Source organism: Cydia fagiglandana, chromosome 3 (genome assembly GCF_963556715.1).
Source record: "Cydia fagiglandana chromosome 3, ilCydFagi1.1, whole genome shotgun sequence".
NCBI classification, from domain to species: Eukaryota; Metazoa; Arthropoda; class Insecta; order Lepidoptera; family Tortricidae; genus Cydia; species Cydia fagiglandana.
This window is the reverse complement of record NC_085934.1, coordinates 16471376-16498203: the sequence shown is the minus strand read 5'-3', so window position 1 is coordinate 16498203 and position 26828 is coordinate 16471376. Positions and strand designations below refer to the sequence as shown.

Sequence of the window (26828 nt, the reverse complement as noted above, 5' to 3'; positions counted from 1 at the left end):
ATTACATTCTATGATATGATAAAGGTGATATTCGGTTGGCAACTGCAGCAGCATTACTCTGTTGCAACGTTACTGCTGCTGGACTGTCAATTTTCGTCATAAAATGATGTGACTGATTTCCATACTAAAAGTAAGAGAATGAGGGTACGTAAGTATGACCCAACGTACGCATTTGATTTGACCTTACGCGGACGCCCTTGAAGTCACCGAAAAAATCTTGCTTTCGGGCTTGCGGCCAGCCGATTTTTTCGACATAGGTTACCGATTTTATAGCGAATTTTGCGCTCTTGCACGGCAGATTTGTCGGCCAAGGCGAGTTGCTACTTAGCCGCGATCCTGAGACCTAACTGTCAGAGTGATAACACTTTGGCAGATAGGTCTCAGGGGCCCCGTGAAAGCCGACAACTAAAAGCATCCTATCAAGTAGCGCTTTCGAGTGAAGCCAAAGAGCGAGCAGTAGAAGAGTCGTGATTACGTGCATAGATTCGATTTCAAGCCACTCTTTTGCAGTTCGGCGTTAGGTCTTATGCAAGGCATTCTCCCTTACGGCAAAGTTGATCTTCTGCCTTAATTACACTTGGGCGTGGATCCAAATCCAAGCTTTCCTCTTTCGCAGCTGAGCCTTCTGCCTTGCTTACATTTCGCCAATTCAATTCACTTGGTCAATTCCAAGCTCTGCTTTCTTGCATCTTTTCTGTATGAAAACAACCTCGCTGAGACCCTTAAATATCGAGCTCTATGCGAAGCTAGGCTGATAGAAAACTGTCCCATCCCGTCTCTGTATGAAATCCTGGATTCGCGCCTGGTTGGGACTAAAAGTAAAAATGTACAACTGTCTATTACGTGTTGCGTTTTTATATCGAAAAATTTTCGCGCTCGCTTCGCTCGCGTTTTCTATAACATTCTGAGATGTGATAAGGGTGATATTCGGGTGGCGACTGCAGCAGCATTACTCTGTTACAACGTTACTGCTGCAGGACTGACAATTTTCGTGATAAAATGATGTGACTGATTTCCATATCCAACTGTAATGCAGCAATGAACGTCACTCAATTTACCAAAAAAACTTCAATATAATTTTGATGACCTTAGAGAGAGGGGGTACCATGGTCTAGAAATGCTTAGGGCATCAAAATATCTTAATCCGGCACTGGTCGTTTGCGGAGTCAAACGATTTGGAACTCGCATTTTATACGCATTACCATGCCTTCCCCAAAAAAATCGAATGATTCGCGAAAGTCTCGCAACGCATTGAGGTTACAAGGGGCACGTGGTCTTCCTCAGGAGTCTGGGCTATAACCGCGAAAATCGAAGTTCGCAAATTGCGGGGATTTTTCTCTGTCACTCTAATTACGCCTTCATTGGAATAAAAGAGAAAGATCCCAGCAATTTGCGAATTTCGGTTTTCGCGGTAGCCGCTCTGAAGAAGACCACGGTGAGTGGCGCTTTAGCCAGGCAGGCCGCTTCACTTTCGCTCGCGCGCGTATACCTTACTGTATCGTCCGATATACACGTACTACTCTGTCGTTTAAATCACGTGTATAATTTGAATAAGGGCGAAAAAACTATTAATTTTGGAGTGTAGTTTTATTTAGTGGCACCTAATTGTAAAATATTTTATCTGGACTACAGTCCCCTAGCATATCGATCTGTCAACTTTACTTCAAGTTCCGCCTCCAGGGGAGAGGGAGAGAAATAGAACAGACTGAATTCCACGCGGGCGGAGCCGCGGGCACAGCTAGTCTGTAATATGTAGGTACCTAAGAGCTGTTTCCATAAGAGTCAGAGGCACGACACGACATATCAAAACGTTCGAATGTGAAGAAAGAGTAGGAATACTGTACAGCAAATTATTACTGAAGGTGAAAATCCTTCAAGATATTTATACATGATATATATGGATGGATTATTTTACTTAATTTGCGCTGACGTAATTAAAGCAAAGAATTATTTAAAATAATTATTAAAATGCTCAGCATGACATTGAATAACACGTTCAATTTAACGTGTTATTCAATGTTGGTGTATTAGGTAAACAGCTGGTAATATTAACAACAGGGTAAAACGTATTTTGTATTCAGTTATCACCGCACTTTCATCGAGCACCATTAATATACCAGCAACAAAGTGTAACTGGTGAGGCTGGTATTTTAATTGGTTCATTACGATCGCTCGCTTTTGCACATATGCGCTGTCCGCTAGATGGTATCGTGTGCCCATAACCACCCGTAACACGAGTAACTGCCCTATTCGAACTTTAAGATACGTCAGCTAATAGATCTTGAAACGATATGGATTAGATATGTCAGTGTCAAAAGTGTCATTTTTCTTTGAAGAAACGTCACATTTGACACTGACATATCTAATCCATATCTTTTCAAGATCTATTAGCTGACGTATCTTAAAGTTCGAATAGGGCCGTAGTGCGCTCTCGGTTCCGACAAGATTGCAAATCTGACCCAATCATCTGTCAGCCTTTATTAATCCATTCTTCATTAGATACCTACCGTCAGATCCGCCGCTTTCAATTGAAACAATATTTTAATGCTTTGCCGCCACAAGAATAAAATAAAACGGTAGAACCATAAACATTCCACATTTATATTCGACCTCAGACGTTCGGTCGAATGCGGCGTCTCGTTTTGGCCCGTACGGTGTCTCATTCTCTCTGCGCCGAATCGTCTGCGGGAACCGTGCTCCTCAGGTCCGTTTAAGATCCGAGAGGGAGATAAAAATTGTATGGCTCATAATGTTTTAACAGTCTCATCGTTTGAGAGCATCGAGCCGAAGCCCAATTTAATTTTCCTCCTCGGGTTAGTAATAATTGAGTCGATTTGTTCTATGAGACGGGAGCCCGCCGCACCTCGTGAGCGATTTAATTAATTCATTCTACTTGTGCATTTGGTGCAATAATACGATTTTATTTTTATAGTAGGTAGTATTTATAATTCTCAACTGTATTAATATACATTTTACAAAAACTATTCTAGTAGCTTTAAGGTTGATTTGTAACCCACCATAGAACCTTTACACAGTAAGTGTCACATTTTTAAAATCAATGTAATGACAATTGTAGTACATATGAAAAGGTTACACAGTGGGACAGGAATCAAGTCGTTAGATAGATTCGAAAAGTACCGGCTTTTGCGGAGATAAGAGGTTTGCGACTTTAGCCATCGACATTTTTTTTTCTAAACTGAAATACAATATATATACAGTGGTACAACTAAACGAAATTAATAACCAGCTTAAATCTAAAATAGGCCCCTGAAACACTGTACCAAGGATGCTGGCGGCATTTCCCCGCTGTATCGCAATACTGATACTTTGTGCGAGGTAGCCGCCAGCTCTTCGGTCACCAGTTACGTCAACCAGACGCTTCGCGATTTCTGCGAACAACTTATGCGCGCTGGGACCCCATGGACCTAGAGTTTCAACTCCAAATGGTACAAAATGGTACTCTCTACCGAGGCTCTTAACTCTCAACTGAAATGAATGTCATATACTACCACAAAAAGTGACCAAGGCCTCCAGTGCCCCAGGCTGGAATCGAACCAGCGTCCTCTGCTATCGCGGTAGGTGCCTGTTTGTTGTTAGAATTATCATTACATACCTACATCATGTACATTTTTTTGTTATAATTATCATAAAAAAAAATATCAACTATATAGTTCGTTTTTAGGGTTCCGTACCCAAAGGGTAAAACGGGACCCTATTACTAAGACTTCGCTGTCCGTCCGTCCGTCCGTCCGTCCGTCCGTCCGTCTGTCACCAGGCTGTATCTCACGAACCGTGATAGCTAGACAGTTGAAATTTTCACAGATGATGTATTTCTGTTGCCGTTATAACAACAAATACTAAAAACAGAATAAAATAAAGATTTAAATGGGGCTCCCATACAACAAACGTGATTTTTGACCAAAGTTAAGCAACGTCGGGAGGGGTCAGTACTTGGATGGGTGACCGTTTTTTTTTGCTTTTTTTTGTTTTTTGCTGTATGGTACGGAACCCTTCGTGCGCGAGTCAGACTCGCACTTGCCCGGTTTTTTTTAGCATTAGAAAGAACTCCGCAGAAGAAAGCGTGCAGTTTATGTCAGGCTCTTTAATTGTTAATAATTATTGAATTATCTAATGTAGCATGGTCAATACATATAATTTACTTCAAATTATTACCGCTAAAAGTGCCGGATTTGGAACCACAAGCTTACTTCTGCGAAGTTCTTTCTAATGCTAAAAAAAACGGACTATAGATAGATACATGTCTCTTATAGTGTCTAATCGGTTCATGATCGAGTAAATATTAATTTGCAAGTAGGAAACGAGGGTAAGTTACGTTCTTACGTCTTTTAACCGTTGTAAAATATCAATGTTTGAATTTCTACGGCAACAACCTGATTCGTAAATAAAAACAAAGGACGAGCGTGTACTGACAAATATTGTAAATTTTGCAATGTTATTATCTCACAAACAGGGATTGGTCACAGTCCGCGCTGAATAGCCCAGCCCAGCTCCGCCATTCAACGTAACATTTGTCGGCACGCCGCAAAGACTCCTCGAGTATACAAATAAATAACACGGGAACAACAAATATTTTAATAAGCACCTCTAAAGAATTTGTTCTACGCTTAGTTACATATGAGTGTGACACACATCGCGTCGCTTACCCACCTGCTTGTACGCTTGATTTCAACCACCAACGCATTATGACCCAAAACTCTTTAGCCATAAGAGTGTGTTTCGCATGTACGATTCGGGTTCTTTAAGAAGAATGCGCGCAGACAGCATGACCAATGTCGAAGTGTGGAGTCGACCGGTAAACGTCGGTTTTTGAAAACAAGTTTTATGGCGATACAAGGAAGAATCGACGGAAAATTGGGAAAGGTAAGCGTGAAATCTTAGCAGATGTGGGATCGCCGTAAATCAGGCGGGTGGTATCTGTTCAGGCTATTAAATTAAATTCTACATCTGGACAAACACTTAATATAGCAATATGAAAAAGCCCGGATGATCCTATTCAAGGACTATAATATTTGTAGTTATTTGTATGAATCGAATGTCCCCATAACCACCACCATGTGTGTGATCACTATAAGTTCTCTTAAATACTTTACTCATGAAGCAAGGTGGAACAACATTTGCACCGATAATTAAAATTCTAAATATATAGTGTGCTTCAATTTCAAAACAGTAGCATTGAAATTGGACCAACAGTCTTATCCGAGTTTTAGTTATTCGATCTGTTTCCGATATGATACTGATCTGTTAGTCAAGACTTATATCGACCGGGATATGAACCGTGGTGTGTATAAGTCTAGTGAAACTAACCGTGAATCATTCAAAACTGTGATCTGCTGACACTGTGTTAGTGTCAAATGTGACATTTCTTCAACTAAAAACGTCATTTTTGATACTAGCGTATCAGTATCATATAGAAAACAGGCTGTATAACTAAAACTGGAGTTGGCCTATAAGTATAGCCTTTGATAAAATCTTCTTTTGCGGGTGGATCTTCAGTAAGATATATCACCAGATCTTTGATAAGAAAAGTCTTATAAACTGAAATAAATGTCATATAGGTACTAAGAAAAATTCTAAGAAATTATTTTTCTTAGTATATGACATTTATTTCAGTTTATAATTTATATAGTAGTGTTTCTACTTGATAAAAACAAATTAAAATAATTTCTGAAAAATAATTTAATTAGTTCAAATACTTCTAATAGTAAGAAAAGTCTTATCTAGCTACTAAGTAACCAGTACCTAACTAGTAAATCGTTTTTGTTTCTCCAGGGGCCGGGAAATACAAATAGTGGGTCACGCGCAGACAACCGGGCGGGCGCGGCAGACGGGCGGGCACCACCTGATTTATACCCCACAGATAACTTTAAGGTAAATAATATAAGGTACTGTACTTTTTACGTCCATTTGTAAACCAGCAGTAATACACTAAAGAACAATAAAACACGAATAACTTAATTTTTCATAGAAATCTTATAACAACTCCTTTATTTTTTGGGTTATACATTTGGTCATTTAGGCATGCTGTGATTGCCTTTAAGTGGGGGATCAATAATAAATGTGTCCTTTTAGTACATTAATTGTATCTTCTGTTGGTGATCCTAACAAACAAAAAAAAAAAAGAAAATCTGGCTCATCAAAATCACCATACGTAGAAAACCAAAAACTGAGGCCTTTCTAAATTCGCATAGAAAGACTGTGGATGCAGTCTACGAAATTCTACGCCGCTACGCATTAGCTACGCCATGTCTACGCCGCGCCACAAGCTTTTAAGCTATTTAAATTCGTGCATCATCGACGTCGCATTCATTTAAATCATTTCATTGCATAAATGTTTTACTTTACATGTAAATGTAAACCGAGTATTTGTGTGAGTGGTAATAATGATTATTAAAGTAGTTTAAAATTTAGTGGCATAATTTTATAAAACATACATTAATGATTAATTTTCACACTCTACCCAGAACGTTGGCATTTTTTTTGTTTCTGCCTGTTATTTATGAAAAAGAACATTACGCCGAGCTCGCAACACATAATAGCTTCGCTTACTAATACCGCTCGCAAAATGGTTCGCTTTCATCTCGCTAACTTTTTCGCGTCTTTTTGGCCCCGAATCCATCAATTCTCGTGATGGATGGACCATTGGACCCGGCTGGCAATCGAAATTCAAATTCGCTAAATCTTCCCACACGGCATCAAAAACAGGTCGGGTCGTTAACAGAGTACGCCGCGTTGTATTTGGGTTTTTTTCTGTTTGCTCTGGAGGTATTCGCCTGGAGGCGCGGGGCGAGGGGGGTGCGTTCCGGGCAGGGAGGGGAAGGGGGACCGGCGCAGACGCACGGGCAACAGAGGCGTGATTACAGGGCTGTGCGGCTAATCACTCCGCAACACGGCCGGGCACTCGGTGCACGGAGCACGGAAAGTAACGAGACTGCCCGTAATAACCATAGGTTGCACTTACAATATGAGATAATTGCAGCCTCATTATATAATCTGGGTAGCAAATTGATAAGCTATAGCGGCACTAGTTAGTGGTCACTATTTAAGTCAGCTGGCCAAAGTTACATTGCGGCTAAATAATCGGAATTAACTAGTTAGAGAGCCAAATAAGTGTAATTGACTTGCAATTGAATTTTCCTGTCAATAAAATATGCGATAAACTGGGTTGAATATTAGCGTAACTAACTTGCTGTCAGTTAACACATTTATGTCTTTTTGATGGTATGACACGATCTAAGCCTCTTACTAGAGTGATTATGTAGCTGATTACGCTAACCGAACCAGTAGGTAAGTTACTCTCAGGCTCTATCCTAACTTTTCTTCTAAAAGTCCATTTCTGATCAATTTGTAACAAAAAATATGTAATATGCACGAGTACAATATCGCCGACAGCCATTCGCGCATTCTTAGTTAGCTCGTCTTCGCTGCCATTCAAAAGCTACACGAAATCGTCTACTCTCCGTACTTTCGTCCTCCCATCCACGGAGGGTCGGCTCATTGCTGTTAATAACAAACAAGGCAAAGTCTCACCGTTAACTACACACGTTTCTCTGCATCTCGCGTTTTTTCATCGCCGACGATAACGCATGGAATATGATCACAGTAGAATTAACATTAGCAGCACCTTGACTTTATGGAAAGTCGTTAGGCGATTCGAACACAGCACTATTCGTTTTATTATCTCTAGTTTACCCTCACTTATCATATTTACTTATGTACTTATGGACAGTTTGAAGTATTGAAAGCTCCGGAGCTGAAGAACAGTTAATAATTAATGTAGAGTATTACAAAAGCCTACAACATTCGTCCTTGCCGGTTTGTTATAAAGACATAACCCTCAAGGTCGAGGTAATATTGTTAATATATTGTCACTAATAATAACCACATACCTTATTCTAACAAGCGCGACAGTCGCTATTGCATGTTTGTCATCTTAGCGCCACTTGCACTATACCACCAACCCGAGGTTAACCGGTTAAACTGTTAACCCAGCGTCAAATTGTACGGGCAACCATGGTAACTCCAGGTTTGACCGGCTAACTCCGGGTTAGTGAATGGTGCAAGTGGCCCTTAAACATATAAACTGAAGCTCTCGATGTTCAAAGTCAATGTACTGTTTACGATATTTATTCCGTGATATGATGCGCTGTCCCCCAGAGCTGTTCGCCGCGGCATAAACGCTGGACTAAAGACAGAAAATTAGGTGCAATGATCGCTCCTCGCCGAGTGTGATTAATCTTCTCTAAATAATTCTCCGACCCTGTTTATCGTAGTATTCTCGCCGCCTAGTTTACTCATAGCGAAGAACTATGCTGTCAGATGTGCTGTGTGGGTTTTTGATTTGTTGAAATGTTAAGTTATGGTGGAACTAACTATCTTTTAGCTAACGGGACGGTCACATATATGTTTGTTTGAGTAATACTAAGCGGAATTATGTTTTGAACAATCATTTCACATAGGTATCAGTAAAACAAGTAGATACTTATAACAATGATAACATCGCATCGCGGTCTTAACACAACAAACTTTATCGCGTTCCTAGTCAGATTCCCCAATAATGTGAATTCAACTAGCAAACAATCAATTTGTTTTATGAAACATTTTGTTTTGTGTTATTTTATATGTACTAAAACTAAATAGATGTCATGCATTAAAGACTAAAGACTTCAATATAACAGTCATTTAATTTAGCCATGAGATCCACATTAATGTTAAATACTTAGGCCCACTTGCACCATTCCACCAACCCGGGGTTAACCGGATAAACCTAGAGTTACCATGGTTACCAGTACAAATTGACACTAGGTTAATGGTTTAACCGCTTAACCACGGCTTAGTGGGATGGTGTAAGTGGCCCTTAAAATAATAAATAAATATTGGGGACAATCTTACACAGATCGACCTAGCCCTAAACTAAGCAAAGCTTGTACTTAGAAGTATCGTTAAAATTATGTAACATCCTAACACCGGGATACATAAATGTATACGAGTAGGTTATTTAAATACATTTTCATCTGTGTCTACTATTCAAGTATTAACGCACCATTACCATGTCTTGTGATAATCAACGTTGTCTTAAAACCGATTAACCGCCTTCATTAACTTCTATTCGAGCTACTATAATCATTAATTCGACTATAATTACAAATAAAACAATGTTGAAACATTACTTAAATTCATTTCTTGTAACCAAGTGTATTAACTAACTGTTGTTAGACAGTACTAAAATTTATACAAACATATGCATGCATTTATTTGTCAAATGATGAAATGTTATTTTTATTAATCATCATCATCATCATCATCATCATCTCAGCCTATATACGTCCCACTGCTGGGCACAGGCCTCCTCTCGAGCGCGAGAGGGCTTGGGCTATAGTCCCCACGCTAGCCCAATGCGGATTGGGGACTTCACATACACCTTTGAATTTCTTCGCAGATGTATGCAGGTTTCCTCGCGATGTTTTCCTTCACCGAAAAGCGACTGGTAAATATCAATTGATATTTCGTACATAAGTTCCGAAAAACTCATTGGTACGAGCCGGGGTTTGAACTCGCGACCTCCGGATTACAAGTCGCACGCTCTTACCGCTAGGCCACCAGCGCTCTCGATTTTTATTAATATCTTTAATTAATTATTTTAGCTACCTTTTTACTCACACAACATACCACGTTACTATTAACCTGTTTTTTTACACAATAAAATGTTGTTTTTATTCAAATAAACCACAGACAAATGTAGAAAAACCTGTCCTGTTAGTAGTAGTAGAAATACGGTGTAAATAATTGTTATATTTTGAATAATGTACTTCATTTTCTGCCAATATAACTTGGACTGAGCAGTAAATAGTAGTATTTAACTTCAGTGTTGCTACTGTTAGTCAGTGGATTAGCTACCTAATCCAATCCAGGATACCTTTAGGGCCTTGTCATAAGTTGATGAATTCTCCGCCGGGTAACGATCTTTAAGAACAGTTACCTAGGTGTAATTGATAATTAAGTACATATTTCTTTTTGTCCATGATTTTTCTGGAAATATTCAAAACCGGCAGAGCCTTAGTGGGTTCGCTAGTCTTCAAATCGAAAAGTCTATTTAATAAGAATATCAAGTTAAAAAGATTTAAGAGTCACAAAAATGAATTAAATGTAAACAGGTAGCTATAAGAAGTAAAAGAAAGAAGTAAAGAAAATGTAATATTAAGTCTATTTAATTATAGTATGTACACAGATTTTTAATTTATAATATGGATCCATTTTCATTGCTCATGAGTGTACTTAGTTCTTCTGTCATTTTAGTTAGACGACACAGGCGCCTCGAAGGCGACCTGCCGCGTCGCGTCAGCCATCACTGTGACAGCCGTCAGCCACGCTCGTCAAACTTTACGGCCGCAATATTAGAGCAAAATTTAATTCAATCCCGCGACATTTCGTTCACAATGCGATTGCTTCTCATTACGACTTCATTTTGTTATAACAACAATACGGGCGCGTTTGCATTCATCCACCGAGCTTGACAGCCTTTGTGCGGGAATCAATCTTGCGGCCATAATGTAATGATGCAAAATCAGTTCCAGTGCGCAATAAAGAAGTCACTGATGTTGTTTATTCCTTTATTTCTTTCTGAAAGGGAAAATCATGAAAAAAAATATATTTAATTCAGCGTTCTAATAAATAAATGTGAGAAACTACTTATATTAAAAGTAAAAGTCTGACCGCAACTGTTATGCGGTTTGACATGACGTAAATATTGCATCATTTCCGTTAAAAGATTTGCACTTGTTTCTGACGTTTCAAAAATTACTCTCTCGAGAACATGAACTACAAAAAGTACAAAAACGCTAATAAGTTCAAAGTAGATTTTAATGGAAGTGTTTTAACGGGCGGCGCGTTGCGTTTTTTGTCGCAACCCTTCGTCGATCCGACATCCGACACTTGGGAGCTAATTCTGAGCAAATAGTCGCAGGCGCCAGCCTGAACACACAGTAATGGGTAAATAAAGACAGGGTGCGATCTCTGCCAACACCCAGCCATCTAGGAGCTCGTTTATTTGCTATCTAAAGAAGCAACCAGAAAAACCTGCTCAGCGAGTCTTTCTGAATTATGTTCTGACTTGATGCTTGTCCATTATCCGTGGGCATCTGCCTGGCGTATGGTGTCAATTAGTATCTATGCTGCTGTTTGTAATGTTTAGTAAGTTTTTCCTATATGCACCTATGTCTAAAAATGTTCTAAATATTAATATACATAAATTCATTAATTGACTAACTAACTGAATCAAATCTTGAAATATTTATATTCGTAAGCAGTTTTTACTAAATTCTAAGTACTTAAAACCTGATTAGAACTATATCTTATCTATTTCGGTTAGTAAATTACAATCAATTTGTATGATTGATAGCCTGCTCCCTACTAACTCCAACAATAATAGTAATTCATAAAGAATTGATCAATCATGAGCAATTGAGGTCGGTCGTGCATTGAATTCATAATTACTAAAAACAGGCATTAAATATAACACGTAAACAATGAACTAGTTTTTGTACAAAACCGATCACAAAATGGAATCACTTCAAAATCGTATTACGAGCTCGGAATTCAACAATAACAAACAAAAATGAATTAACAATGGTTCCCTACGTGTCAAGTCCCACACACTCGGCATTACAAACATCCACAAAAAAGAGGTTGCGTCCTAAACGCACGCTACAAAAAGTGGCTCATACAAAACGGTACCGGCGGCGTCTTCAAAGCGAGAACAGTCATTTTACACCATCATCCTGGCGGCCTGCTTTGCGTGACCTAATGACAACTGCAGCGCATATTTCACGTATGCGCCGTCAAATGACACCACATAAATTAGACTCTATATGTATTGCATGTAGGTGTCAAATAGAATCAACTAGTTTTTTTGCGGTTTACTGCAATTATTTTATGAAATTCGTTGCAAAAAATAAGATCACTACAACGCTAGAGAATAAAAACTTTTTACAAAAAAAAGAAAACCGACTTCAAAAAGGATGAAATAAAATATTATCCTTTTTAAGTCTATGCGTTACCAACTGATATGTTTGAAGTCGGTGCCAAGCCAACTTTTGAAGCATACCATTATTTTAGTGCGATTCGATAAGGATGTACCTTGGATTGCCTTACAATGAACGTACTTTCTGTAGGTACAGTCGACGTTAAAAATATGTTTACACTTCTCGTCTTATTACAAAGGAGTAAGGTGCAAAAGTGTATAATACCTTTCTTTGACGTCGACTGTACCTAAGAACACACGATCACGATCGATCTTCTTGGCACAGTCCGTACCGTATGTTTGTCGGCATGCAAGCGTGGGATTGGAACTGAAGTTATTTCCCGTACCTTATTCAGAGGACTACATTTCAAAATATAAAACAATTCAAAGAATTTACGTTCTTGCCAAATTTCACCTAAAGCGGTTCAATTGTTTAGCCATAAAAAGGTGACAAAGAGGCAGACCGAATTACTTACACATTTATAATAGTTCTAATGGTACACTTCTAATGGGATTTATAGTCATAAAGCTGATTATTTTTGACGGGTATTCTTTACTACTTGGCTTGGCACCGACTTCAAACATATCAGTTGGTAACGCATAGACTTAAAAAGGATAATATTTTATTTCATCCTTTTTGAAGTCGGTTTTCTTTTTTTTGTAAAAAGTTTTTATTTTTCCATTTTTAGTTTTAACGCATTGTTAATAGCGCGACGCGTGAATGAAAAACATCATGATTAACACTAAATTCGTGTATTTACTTTAATAAATATGTAATCTGGAATTTTCTCGAGTCCGTCTGGGAAATTATAATTCCTGTCACTACACTAAATCCATCCTCCGCCCCGCCACTGACCCAATCCCTCAACCCCCCCGATCACTCAACCTCATAGCGTATCAACCCCTGATCCATGTACCCTTCGGCCCTGAACCAGCCGCCCTTCAACCACCATTACCCGACCCCTTAATCCCCGACCCCTTAACTCCTAACCCTAACCCCCGATCAGTAGCCTTACCAGCTTACCAAGAGTTTGACATTGATTTATTCGCTAGCGCGTGTGTGTAACTTACTTTCTTTGCATCTCGCTCGTACTGGCATATTAGTGCGAGCGAGGTGCATAAAAAGTAAGTTACGAAGACGTTAGCGTCGCTAACTTAGCGAATATGTCAATGTCAAACTCGTGGTAAGGCTACACTTGCACTACGTCAAATTGGCGGTGTTCGGAAGCAAATGCTCGAGTTACTTTAGAAAACACCGAAATCACTTTACACGTGCCTTTAAAAACTGAGGAGTTCCCTCAATTCCTCATCAGACCAGAACCAAAAATAATACGGAAACACCTTGGAGGCAACTCCTTCCAAACAAAAAAAGAATTACTCAAATCGGATCACAGGTGCCGGAGTAATCGCTGAACATACTACATTTAATAAATCATCATCATTATCATCAAAACAATCATCATCATCAGGTCTACTTCATCAAAGTGGTGGTTTTCGGGAGAAAATGCTCGAGTTGCTTAAGAAAATACCCAAATCACCATGCATGTGCCTTTAAAAATTGAGGAGTTCCCTCAATTCCTCATGGATCCCATCATCAGAACAGAACCAAATTAAAATGGGACCAACTCGGAGGTAGCTCCTTTCAAACAAAAAAAGAATTACTCAAATCGGACTACGGATGTCGGAGTAATCGGTGAACGTACATAGAAAAAAAAAAATAGCCACAACCGAATACAGAACCTCCTCCTTCTATGAAATGGAAGTCGGTTAAAAATAGCTTTTCTGGACAGGCGAGTACAATTTATACGAAGACATATTTACATATACCTACATATATGTACATATCTTTATTGTGTTATAGTTATAGAATAAGCGGCTATGATTTGCTTGTCATTGTATTTTAATAAGACAAAAGCCATGACTTTCAATATGCTTTAATAATATTTATTGGCTACACACTCAAACAATACTCTAGGTAGGTCCACAAAGTTCCGTACTTGTTTCCTTTAAATGTTTTGTTCTGCTATTATCGTCCAAGGTAGTAATTAAAATTTAATCTATCGTAAATAATCCATAAAATATTAAACAAAAGGTCTTTGGTTACTATTATACAAGTTATACAATGTTCTGTTGACGGAAGTATTTAAGAAGGAATAACGCTTGATCGAGCGTGTCATCTCGGCTCCATTGTTTTAATGGTAAAGTACCGGTTATTAGCTAACAGTGTTTTTGAATAATAGCGTAGGAGTAGGTACAGTCAGCAGCAGAAGTTGCTAAGCGGGCGAGGTGTTCAAAATTACCTTGACCCGCTCTTATTGCCTTAACAATAAAGTCGCGTCACAAGATCATTTTGAAAACCTGGCCCATTTAGCAACTTCTGCTGCTGACTGTACGGGAAATTAACACCGCGTACGGATACCAGCCACCTATGCATTTGGCCAAGACTGTAACTTAGTGTTACAAACTTGTTTAAGTAGTAGGGAACTAGTCTTTCAAAGAAAAGTCTGAATTCCCCTTCGGGCAGCCTCTTTCGTAAGAACTAATGCCTTCGACGATTCTTGGGATAAGGTTACCAAAACGCTAGAGACGAAGGGATCGAAATCGTGGGATTTGAATCCTGACTCGTACTTACCAATAACTTATTCGGAAAGTACGTAAGAATCTCATTTGGTATTTAGTTATTTACCAACTTCAACGAAGAAAAACTATTTGCTGAAAACTGGCGCGCGATTCAATAAACAGCTTATTACGGTTTTAGATTATGTTTTGATACTTACGACCTTGAAGTTAATGTCGTGCACGCCAATCACTAAGACCATCTTCAAGGTCGTATCAAAACCACAACAAATTCATAAGATAGAATCGACCTCATGCATTTATCAACGAAGAAATTTCTATTTAAATTATATTTATGGACTCTCGGAAGCGAGTAGCCTTAAACATTCTTGTAAACTGAGAGAATTCATCTGCCTGCAGTGGTAGACGTATAGGTAAGTATAAGCTGGCTATAACCATGACAAACACAACATAACATGACAATTTTTTTTTTAAGTACTTATTTGCTCTCGTCGTCCTTTATGTGTATCCAAAATTCTCATAGTGCTATTTGTCCATATTAAATTGTCTTTCACCTGTTAGTATCTGATCCTTTCGCATTTTCTCAAAGGTTAGCTGGAAGAGATCCCTTTTAGGGATAAGTTCGCCTTTGTACATAACATTTTTATTTTTGTTTTGTTTTTGTCCATTTTATGTAAACTTGTTTATGTGCAATAAAGTGACATACATACATACATACCTAAAAACTCTGAGAAACAAGCATTACAATTATTGTTCCTGCTAACTTCACCTAGAGTACCCACATACTTACATCAGGAGCAAAACAGATTAACAATCACGTCAATCACCTTTACTTTGTAACATCCACTTTCCTCACATTATCCTATCAAAACAGTACAAGCTACTTTTCCTCATAGAAAATCTAAGAGCCGTCAAATTCTATTAAGCTCACTCTCAAGTTATCCATTATAGTCATGTAAGTCAAGTGTAAAGTGCCTAAAGGGGCGGTCCCCACGACACAATCGCCGGAACCACACGGCGGGACGCCGAGAGGTCGCCCATTCAAGCGACCGACGATTGTCGGCTGCACCGACTAGACTCCGGGGAGATACCGACAGTACCGACACGACTGTCTTCGTTTCGTTGATGAATATCGGACTAGACCTCGATACTTACTGGCTCGTTATGCGCTTGGTCAAATTTTAGATACCTGCCTAACTACTTTTCAATTACTTTTGTAGAAATGTCAAATACAATATCAAGTTTATAAGTAGGTACGGAATAATTAACAAACTGCCGTATTCAAACTTCAAGATATTCACAAGAGACGACACGTACTAGATCCATTCTAGATACGTTATAGTTTAGATATCAACTATAGTTCTCTTTTGCAGCGCAATTCGGGCAACCAATGTCACTTTTACGTTAGATAGAGTAAGATATCTCTCTTCTTGATCGGAACACTCTTGACAGAGCGGTCGTGGTCATCATTGGAAGTCTCCCTTTGTGAAACGTTTGACGGCTCGCCTCCACTCCTCCCTGACGGCTGCGCGTTTAGCGCATTCGTGCAAGGGGCCGTCCATTGCTGCCTTTATTTGGTCCGTCCACCTCATGGGCGACCTTCCTCGCGCTCGGGTACCTTCTACTCTGCCCTGCACTACCAGTCGCTCTATGGACACATCTCCACGTCGAGAAACGTGTCCAAAGAAAGTGAGGATGCGAGCTTGAACGATGGAGGATAGACGCTGCTTGATGCCGAGCTCTTGGAGTATGGAGACGTTGGTGCGGTGTTCGGTCCACGATAGTCCAAGCATTCTTCGCCAGCACCACATTTCCAGGGCATCCACCCTCTTCCTCTCACTCTCCCGCAGGGTCCACGTCTCAGCGGCGTAAAGAAATATGGGGAATACGAGTGCTCTAACGAGCCGGATTTTTGTGGATTTTGTGATGTTACGATTCCGCCATATTTTTCGTAACTTGTCCATAGCGCTTCTAGTAATTGCCATACGACGTTTGATCTCGTCTACACATCCTCCGTTGTTGGAAATCAGAGCTCCCAGATATACATATGATTTTACAACGTCACAATTCGCTATGTGTGTGACTTCGGGCGAATTGTCGTTGACACGATCGATAATCATTATCTTGGTCTTACTGCGGTTGATCTTTAAACCAAATTCCAGGCTAACCCTCTCCATTCTGCGTAGCAGATCCTCCATATAGCCAGCACCAGTAGCGAATAAGGTGGTATCATCCGCGTAACGGAGGTTTGAGATCTTTAGTCCTCCGATTGCAACTCTGTCGGGCCAGTCTTCAAGGGCAGTTCTCATGATGAGCTCCGCGTGTAGATGTTAAACAGGAGTGGAGATATGATACACCCCTGTCTGACACCCGGACTAGGGTGGAAGTGACTCGACAGGACATCGTCCGTTCTCACCGATGCTGTTCCATCTTCATCTTCGTAAGATATCTATTAGATGTGAATTGGATCTCTAAGTCATATCCTGTGGGGATCGTTCAAGAGTATCTCCAGAATCGCGCAAATGTGAAATTTGACAGGTTAGATCTTAAACATATCGTTATCGTATCTTGGTGATGTCTAAAAGATATCTAATGGATGTCTATTTCAAAATCCGAATCGGGCCCAAAGGAACTTTTGAAAATATACCTAGTTAGGTACTAGATTTTTAGAGAGTGCGCTTGCCATCATAGTCATTGTTTAATAGAAAGCCTGCCAAATTCCTGCCTGTAGAAAATTAACGTTAGTCAGACATTACACATTAGGCGTTAATGTACAAGTAAGTTTGGTCACTACTGCACCAACAGAAACACCAAATAATTTATATTATAAAAAACAATAATTAATATAGGTACCTATATCTAAATTCCGGCTCGTGCTTCTTTTAAGTATTGATAATATCTGTACCTAATAAAAGATACCGCTCTTCCACAAGAAGATACATTTTTTCTTTCTTTACAGAGATTTGTGTTGTTCAATTAATAATTAATAAATATATAAGGTTAAAAATATAAGGTTTAGCCAGTGTTAACTACAAGCTTTATCTACTTACACAACTGGTTCGAGTGAGTGCTCAAATGTTCACCTGCCTAGTAGGCAAGTCGAAAACGCAGGCGTGTGAATAAATAGCTAAATGAATTTTCAATTACAGGTCTAGCGGGCCGGGCGCAGCGCAATCACGCATTAATCGTTTAACTGTGGTTTACACTCGCTCGGCACTTCACTTACTGCCGTATTCGAACTTCAAGATATTCACAAGAGACGACACGTACTAGATCCATTCTAGATAAGTTATAGTTTAGGTATCAACTAGTTCTCTTTTGCAGCGCAATTCGGGCAACCAATGTCACTTTTACGTTAGATAGAGTAAGATATCAATTAGATGTGACTTGGATCTCTAAGTCATATCCTGATGAAATCGTTTAAGAGTATCTCCAGAATCGCACAAATGTCAAATTTGACAAGTTAGATCTTAAACATATCGTTATCGTATCTTGGTGATATCTAAAAGATATCTAATAGATGTCTATTTCAAAATCCGAATCGGGCCCTTACTTCCCAACTACAAGTTTCATCAGCATAAACGTGATTACATTGCCCACTAGTCATTTAGCTCGAGTGCAGACAGATATGCCTACGTAAGGATACAGACACGGAAATTTAAAAAAAAATTTGAAGAAATCTAAGAAATCACCAATAAAAGCGTGTGATGCTTGAATTCATTAATGGGCTATTTAAAAAAGCAGATACTTCCAAGAAACAGTCCATGGAACAGATTTCTCTTTTATTATTTATTAAATATCAGATTTATTTACACCGAATAAAGCAGATATTGCCTTAAAATACTATTAACTATATCACAGTATAAATAATTAGCAGTTAGGGTGTCGGTAAAGATATAAAAACAGCAAATTGAGGGACGGATGGATAGACACAATGTGTTAGATATTAATTTCAAAATTATAGACTACGGCTATCTGTGCCAAGGTGTTTGGGCAATAATACCTACTTCCCAAGCGTGTAATTGGCCCTCTCAAACAGCTGCCTCTACAAATATTTATTAAGTGCATAAGACTTGATTTGGGTTCACACAAAAAACTTTTGTGTGATTGTAATGAACTAACAAAAGACAAGCGGCGCTCTGATAATGACAGGCCATTGAAAGAATAGGTGTTGTTGTTGTTATACTTATATTCTTAAAAAAGTCCCGCTCGTCTAAGATATATTTACAAGCTTTTTTTACTGAACAGACTAAAGTTGGGAATGGGATTCTATTGTACCCTCCATTAGAAAGGACTTACCTACATATATTTATTTATGTATATATATATACATACATATTGGAAAATATGAAACGTCAATCCAATATAATAACTAAACAAATTCTTTTATTCTAGAAATAGTAGGTACTTCGCTGATTTAAATTTTCACAATTTTTACTCATTATTATTCACATAATCCATATTCCATAACCTAACTAGAAAAGACAGCAGAAAAGGACGAGTGACATATCTTTTGATAGGTCTTTAAAAACTACTATTAAGTTTCTAAGAAATATATACAAATACATGACGGATGGCACCAGCAGCAGCATGGGGTATTTACACAGGATGGCGGGTGGGCGTAGTATCTCAATGTATTACTTCACAGCTAACTCAGTATGCTACCAGTGCATGAAATAAACTTTCGGACTTGTTAACCATACTAGTGCCTACTAAAATGTCTAGTCGCTATTGGGATGTATTTGGATTGCACTCAAATAAAAGGATCACAAAAAATCGTTCAAGTCTTTATTCACATCAAACTAGGCCGGCTCCAACCGTACACCTCTGACCTGAGAAGATTTAGCCCTTTATGGGACCGGCAACAAACTCAGCGGGACACATCTTTTCAAAACAACACTTCTTCTCTTTATTTTACAAAGGTAAGCTTCTAATCACACGTAAGAAATCAAAATAACACTTGGAATAAAACACTTAGCTAAATGGTTAAAGAATGTTGGATTCTATAAGCTTTCAGAATAATCCTTCAGGTATAAGCCTTCAAGAACGTGGCGAATTAGGCACGAGGTTGGCTAACGTCCGATCTCTAGCGCGGTCCGATCAAGTCTGATTACGGAGCCTCACCGCTCCCGCCTTTTAAGTCGAGCAGGCACACCTGCTCGACCGGTCCACCAACATAACGTCAAAACTACCAACTCGTGCCTACCTTCACCCAAGAGAACCCTCTTGACGTTCCAAAGCCTTCTACCTGTCATCTTAGTTCAACAACACGCCAATAGATGGCGTTACTCTCTACGCAACATTATGAATTTCGTTACAATCCAGTAATACGTAGCCAAACATTGCTAATCGACTTTATACAGGCGTCTTTAACTATGAACTGTAACGCTGCAATACGTCCTTCTGGAGTCACGCTCCGACACGGCCGTCCTGCGGTACACACGTCCTCGTGTGTGGGTGTATGCATTTGCTTCTGAAACAAGGTACACAGCACAGTATCATATCGCTCGGTCACTCCTGACCAACAATTTGGGTCTCATTCATCATCGAATAAAATCAATGATCACATGTGATTCTTATTGCTCGGCTAACCTGACCAATTATACGGTCGGGGTAGATAAAACAAAAACAGGGTCACCAAAGACAGTCTTTCAATCAATCTAGATCTAATGATCGCAACAGCAATTGCACAAATGTACTGTGTTTAAATTACACTCGTTAAATCTATAAAGGCTATAAAGCTCACAATGACCACCATCATCATGAACTCATGTTCGGACCACCATCCGATCATCTCGCAATGCTACACTCACAATGACAACCATCATCATGAATGCATGACCGGACCACCATCCGATCATCTAGCAACGCTACACTCACAATGACCACCATCATCATGAATGCATGACCGGACCACCATCCGATCATCTAGCAATGCTACACTCACAATGACCACCATCATCATGAATGCATGACCAGACCACCATCTGGTCATCTCGCAATGCTACATTCACAATGACCACCATCATCATGAATGCACGACCAGACCACCATCTGGTCATTTCGCAATGCTACACCTAGCAACTGAGTCACAACGGCCCCGCTCATCTGGTGACCATAGAAACAACTGCCTTCATCCGGCCACAGCTCCAGCCGATCACACAGACCAAACGCACGCCACCACTTGTGGCCGCACAGCAACGGAAAAGAACATAAAAATCTACTTCCGGTGTTTTACGCCTACGTCTACGCTTGGTAAGTGTAATCTGACTGACTGTAACTGAACATTATGAATTGCACGATAACACATTTTAATCATTACAACTACAATAGACAATACCTTCGCTCGGTTATTCTGACCGTGCGCACTTGAGACCTTGTGACAATGTGTATTGAAACTCATAACTCCAAACGATCGCATTTAATCTCTATTCAAATGGTATACCAACTATACCATACACATTAAATTTCAACATCCATTGTCACAAAATTATCTTAAATCAACATCAAATAGCGCCGCACCAACGGCTCATCTTACTTTCGCTTTCTACTTTAGCTTTAAACAAAAACTCGCTCAAGAATTCTAAACCGAAGTAAAACAACTCAAAATAATCCCAACAAAATGTGAACTGCTCACCAGATTGTCCAGGTGTCTAAATCAAAGGTTGTGGTGGTGAAGACCAACCCAAGCACGAAGGCTGATGCTTTCCGCCTTGCAGTTGCCGTTACTGTGGCAGATGGCGAGATGCACGATGTGGTTTATCGTAACTGGCTGTTACTGAAATCATCATTTGCACGGTATCAGTTCTATCATGTATGCAGCTTAAACTCCAAGGTTTGTGAAATGCCCTAGTAGCGCACACAAAAGGCATGTTACCAATGGATACAGGACTTTTAAAAACTCAGAATATGATTTAAACTTCAATGAGTGTGTTTTATTTTACTCCATGAACAAACACGTGTTCCTAAAATGAGTAAAAAGGTAAAAGGGCCAATACGAAAAGTGACAGCTAATTAGTTACGTTCGACTGTTATGCTTCGCCATTACACTCAAAATAAAAATCACTAATAAACAATCAGAACGAAACCTGTCCTTTTATTTCCAAATCTCCATCACAGACGATACTGCACAGCTGCTTCTGTGTTACAGGCGTGATGGCATCTGTAAGTTGTCTCTGCTCAGGTTGCAGCACACTGTAACATAAATTTTCACATGCGTAGCTCATGTTTTCAAAGTAAGCACGATTTGTTATCTATCACGCCATTACGGGCAATGATTTGTCACAACTTGTTAATTACAAAACGATACAAAGGATGTCATAATCTTAATAGGAACATTTTCTACCAGTTCATTTCTATTTTCATTAAAAATCCATTTTTGAGGGTTGATTCACAAGTCAGCGATGAAATAATATCACGTCGTGATAGTCAATAATTGGTTTTAATTGAGAATATGGATTTCACAACAAAATAACTCAAGATCACTTTGATTTACATGGATTATAAAAAACAATTACAAAGAAACGTGGCGATACCAGAGATAACGTCACGTCACGACTGCTCTGTTAGACAGTCTCAATCATAATTCACAATTTCACAATAATTCACATCAAATAACATAATGACACTCACCTCAATTCAGCTTAGACACGTGAGCTTACCATTACCACGTGTCCAGATTATAGCATGTAGGTTACCAAAAACACACCGTAAATACACCGCACTCCCACGTGGCTCTGTAAGCAATACATGAGACTCGGCATCCCACTTCTGATGACGGATGGCACCAGCAGCAGCATGGGGTATTTACACAGGATGGCGGGTGGGCGTAGTATCTCAATGTATTACTTCACAGCTAACTCAGTATGCTACCAGTGCATGAAATAAACTTTCGGACTTGTTAACCATACTAGTGCCTACTAAAATGTCTAGTCGCTATTGGGATGTATTTGGATTGCACTCAAATAAAAGGATCACAAAAAATCGTTCAAGTCTTTATTCACATCAAACTAGGCCGGCTCCAACCGTACACCTCTGACCTGAGAAGATTTAGCCCTTTATGGGACCGGCAACAAACTCAGCGGGACACATCTTTTCAAAACAACACTTCTTCTCTTTATTTTACAAAGGTAAGCTTCTAATCACACGTAAGAAATCAAAATAACACTTGGAATAAAACACTTAGCTAAATGGTTAAAGAATGTTGGATTCTATAAGCTTTCAGAATCCTTCAGGTATAAGCCTTCAAGAACGTGGCGAATTAGGCACGAGGTTGGCTAACGTCCGATCTCTAGCGCGGTCCGATCAAGTCTGATTACGGAGCCTCACCGCTCCCGCCTTTTAAGTCGAGCAGGCACACCTGCTCGACCGGTCCACCAACATAACGTCAAAACTACCAACTCGTGCCTACCTTCACCCAAGAGAACCCTCTTGACGTTCCAAAGCCTTCTACCTGTCATCTTAGTTCAACAACACGCCAATAGATGGCGTTACTCTCTACGCAACATTATGAATTTCGTTACAATCCAGTAATACGTAGCCAAACATTGCTAATCGACTTTATACAGGCGTCTTTAACTATGAACTGTAACGCTGCAATACGTCCTTCTGGAGTCACGCTCCGACATACATATATATATACGAGCAGGTACCTACGTAGGTACATACATTGTACGTATAGATATACATACATAGACGTCATTTATGTACATGGAAAATTATTAATAAAAGAACATTGTTCAACAGCAGATGTTTGTTTTATTACTTCGTTCTGTAGTCTTAATGTAAACTATTACAACTTAGTAATATAATTTATTTTAAAGAGTCAATATATTTTAATGATAGCTATACAATGGATTTTACTTTAGGTCTGAACAGTTTATAAATTTATAGTACAGTCGCCATCAGATATATCGAAGCGGCCAAGGTGTTCACAATATCTGAACACGCACTCTAACGCCTTGATAATAGAGGCGTGTTCAGATATTTGTGAGCACCTTGACCGCTCCGATATATCTGCTGGCGACTGTAAGTACCTTAGTAGATAATGTTTTTGTAAAGTATATTGGCGTGTTACTCGTAACTGTAAGTAGGTACGAGTACCATAAAATATCTCTAAAAAAGTCCTTTCTTATTCATAGAAGCATTATTTTGTTCTAAAATCTAAATGTAAAATATATATGCATTTAAGTTTTTTTTTTATCATTAATAATACTAATACTCCTAACCATACCTAAATTCTTCCTTAGTAGTTTTTTTTTTAATCATTCGCATGTACTTAAATTGACGCAGTTCTTCGACCCTATGATTGATTGGTAAAACATTAAGGCATTAAGTCCACACTCAGTGGTTAACTATATGGCCCTCCCCCCGTGAATATATAGGGTTCTTTGAAATCCAACCTCTCACGTGAAAACTTATATTACAGTAGGTTCCAGAATTTTCCACATCGTGTCGTTGTTTGTAAAAACGTATTTTTATCTTTTTGTATGTAAAGTTAATTCGGTAAAATACCGATTTAGTATGCCGCATACTTACATACTAATGAATGACGCAAAACTCGGCCCCACCCCCCACCTGTACAAATATCTTCATTACACTATTTGTTATTGTAATTGTTCTGTGGAAATTCCCACAAGGAGCCAAGTTAATAACTTGTCAATCAAAATCTCTTATATCGGATGGGTCTTATTAAAGGCGATAGACTTAAATGTAGATAATTATAACTCAGTAAAATAATTAATCATACATTTAGACCGGGCCAAAGTTTTTCGTAATTCTTACTCCTAAGGTAAGGGCGAGATTTAAATAATTCTTCGTGTTGATAATAAGCTATTTAGCAAGACCCTGATCCAGGAACCAAGTCTGGAGTGATCATCAAACTTCCTCATCCCACGGCGCGTGTAGGAGAGCACGTGTATCCAGATCTTAACGCTTCCACGCGTCCTAATTGATATTCCTGGCTGGAAATCCTACATCCTATGCTGCACACAATTAACTATCCCACCCTACCAAGAACCAAGAACTCCCAGTGTGCTTCAGTTAACATTTAAAAGACTTTTTTTAGTTTAGAGTGCTCAGTAAGCTACGGACTTACTATGTCTATGTATTTTTACAGGTTTTTATTTTACTTGACATGTTCGTATGAAACTAACTTTGAAACTTGCAAACCATTTTTCAACCAATTCCTGATATCCGATGAAGCTGCGTACTTATGTAAGTCGGGTGACAATCCAATATTATGGTACCATCGAGCTGATCTGTTCATGGAGACAGGTGGTGGCCATGGCCATAGGAACTCTGTGATAAAACAGCTCAACCTAATTGTGTTTGGAGTTTTTAGAATGGTCTCGAGGAGTATTAGTTGCCTGTGGAAAGAAGTAGGTACAGTCAGCGATAAAAGATTGTACCAAAAATGAAATTTATATCAAAAACTTACTTGTTTATTTTTAATTATACCTATATCAATTTAATCCGGGTTGTTACTCTTCCTTTGAACGACTAAACGTCACAATATTAAATATTCCACGATATGTACTGCAGTTCAAAGCTACCTAGTTTTAGCTTCATTTATTACCTATTTTATAATGTGTATCATAAACTCTTTTAAGTTAGATAGTACAGTCAGTATCAAAAAGATAGTGACGGCCAACTTGGCCAAATATATCGTAACATTAACATAAGGTACCTTTGTTAGGGCTCATTTAGACTATGCGAGAACTTGCATGCGAGTTTCATTACATTGCAGGTTTTGATCGGTCGGTTGAATTGGACGTAACCAACAATCCGCGATGCAACAATCCGCAAACTAAACTCGCATGCGAGTTCACGCGCCGTCTAGTTCAGCCATTACTTGCTACCATAGGAATAATGATGAGTTTCGATATATTTAGCCACTTTGACCGTCACTATCAATTCGATGCTGACTGTAAGGTCAATGTGGCGAAGTCCGGCATACTTTTTTTTTTACTTTGGAGTGATCTAGTTCCGTTAATTATTCACCTATGTTACTGCTTGTAATCGCATACGATGAAGAATTTAATAATTCATCGTTTAGCCTTAGTCACAGATCATTTCAAGCAGGAATTAAGCAAAAACAATGGCATTTATTAAAATTCGGCGAGTAGACGGACTTCCCGTGCAGTTTAAGGGAAGTCCGTCTAGCTATGATATCAGCCAATCTATGGATGCGTATATGTTCGTAGTCAAATTGCTAAAAAGAATGGATCAAGACAATGAAAAGTCTACTTTAAACTTGCTAATATACTGTTCAGATTCGAAATAAACACCATTTTTCTAAAACAAAGGCAAGTCCGGCAATATACTACCAAAATGGGGTGGTAAACTTTTTTTGGCAAATAATTAAACATAATTATTTATTTGATTTCCGAAATAAAAGATCAATAGTAATTTTAAAATGAATCTTTATCGTTTCTTTTAATTTACTGAGATCAAAATTTTATAAAGTAACATCATGCGCAAAGTCAGGAGGATTTTTTGATACCTTATCAAATCGTTATAATATTAAAGTCGCAAAAACAGTTGGTAATCTCTGATTTAACGAAAGTCCACGGCGAAACGAAACATATGACGGACTTGCCTTGAACATAATAGACGGACTTTCCAACTTAGTCAAATTTTAATATGATAAATTGTGAAACGTATAATTACAAAACTAAGCTAATTTCTGATATTTTAAAAATAGAATAAAGACAGCTGGTTCTTATGCTAGGTACCTACGTAGTTACTTTCTGATGCACAATCTTTTCAAAAACTATTTTTAACAATTTTTTTTCGAACGGCTGTCGCACTATGACTTCGAGTTCAAAACACGAAATGACTTGTTGAGGCGGATTGCTCTGAAGTTGGTTGTCACAGCGCCATCTGTTTTACAGAGACGGAACTAGCGCGAAAAACTGGTTAATCGACTGGATTCCAAAGTCGCATACGCCTTCAAATTCAAAAGTTATAACGTGTTTACGGACTTGCCTTGTAGACGGTCTTACCCACATTGACCTTACCTATATTTACGAATATTTCTACATCGTTGGTATTATGTACTAACGGAAGTAGTTGCGCTAGTTAGTTAAAAACTTAAAATCATATTGATGAGTGTTTATAGTTTTTGTTCTGGAACGTTTTTGCTGCTAATATCGATTGAGTAAATAATCGTGTTTAATCTCTCCAATAAATTTAATTAAGCAAATCTTATGAA

General features: G+C 38.8%; 1 protein-coding gene across 1 annotated transcript in view; it reads left to right on the top strand.

Moving 5' to 3' along the window:
* Positions 1 to 4667: 4667 nt before the first annotated feature.
* The window catches only part of LOC134680299 (uncharacterized), a 120148-nt gene continuing 97987 nt past the window's right edge, over positions 4668 to 26828 (top strand). The window contains exon 1 of the mRNA XM_063539408.1: positions 4668 to 4679. The gene's annotated coding sequence lies outside the window, so the exon portion shown is untranslated. The remainder of the gene's footprint in view (positions 4680 to 26828) is intronic.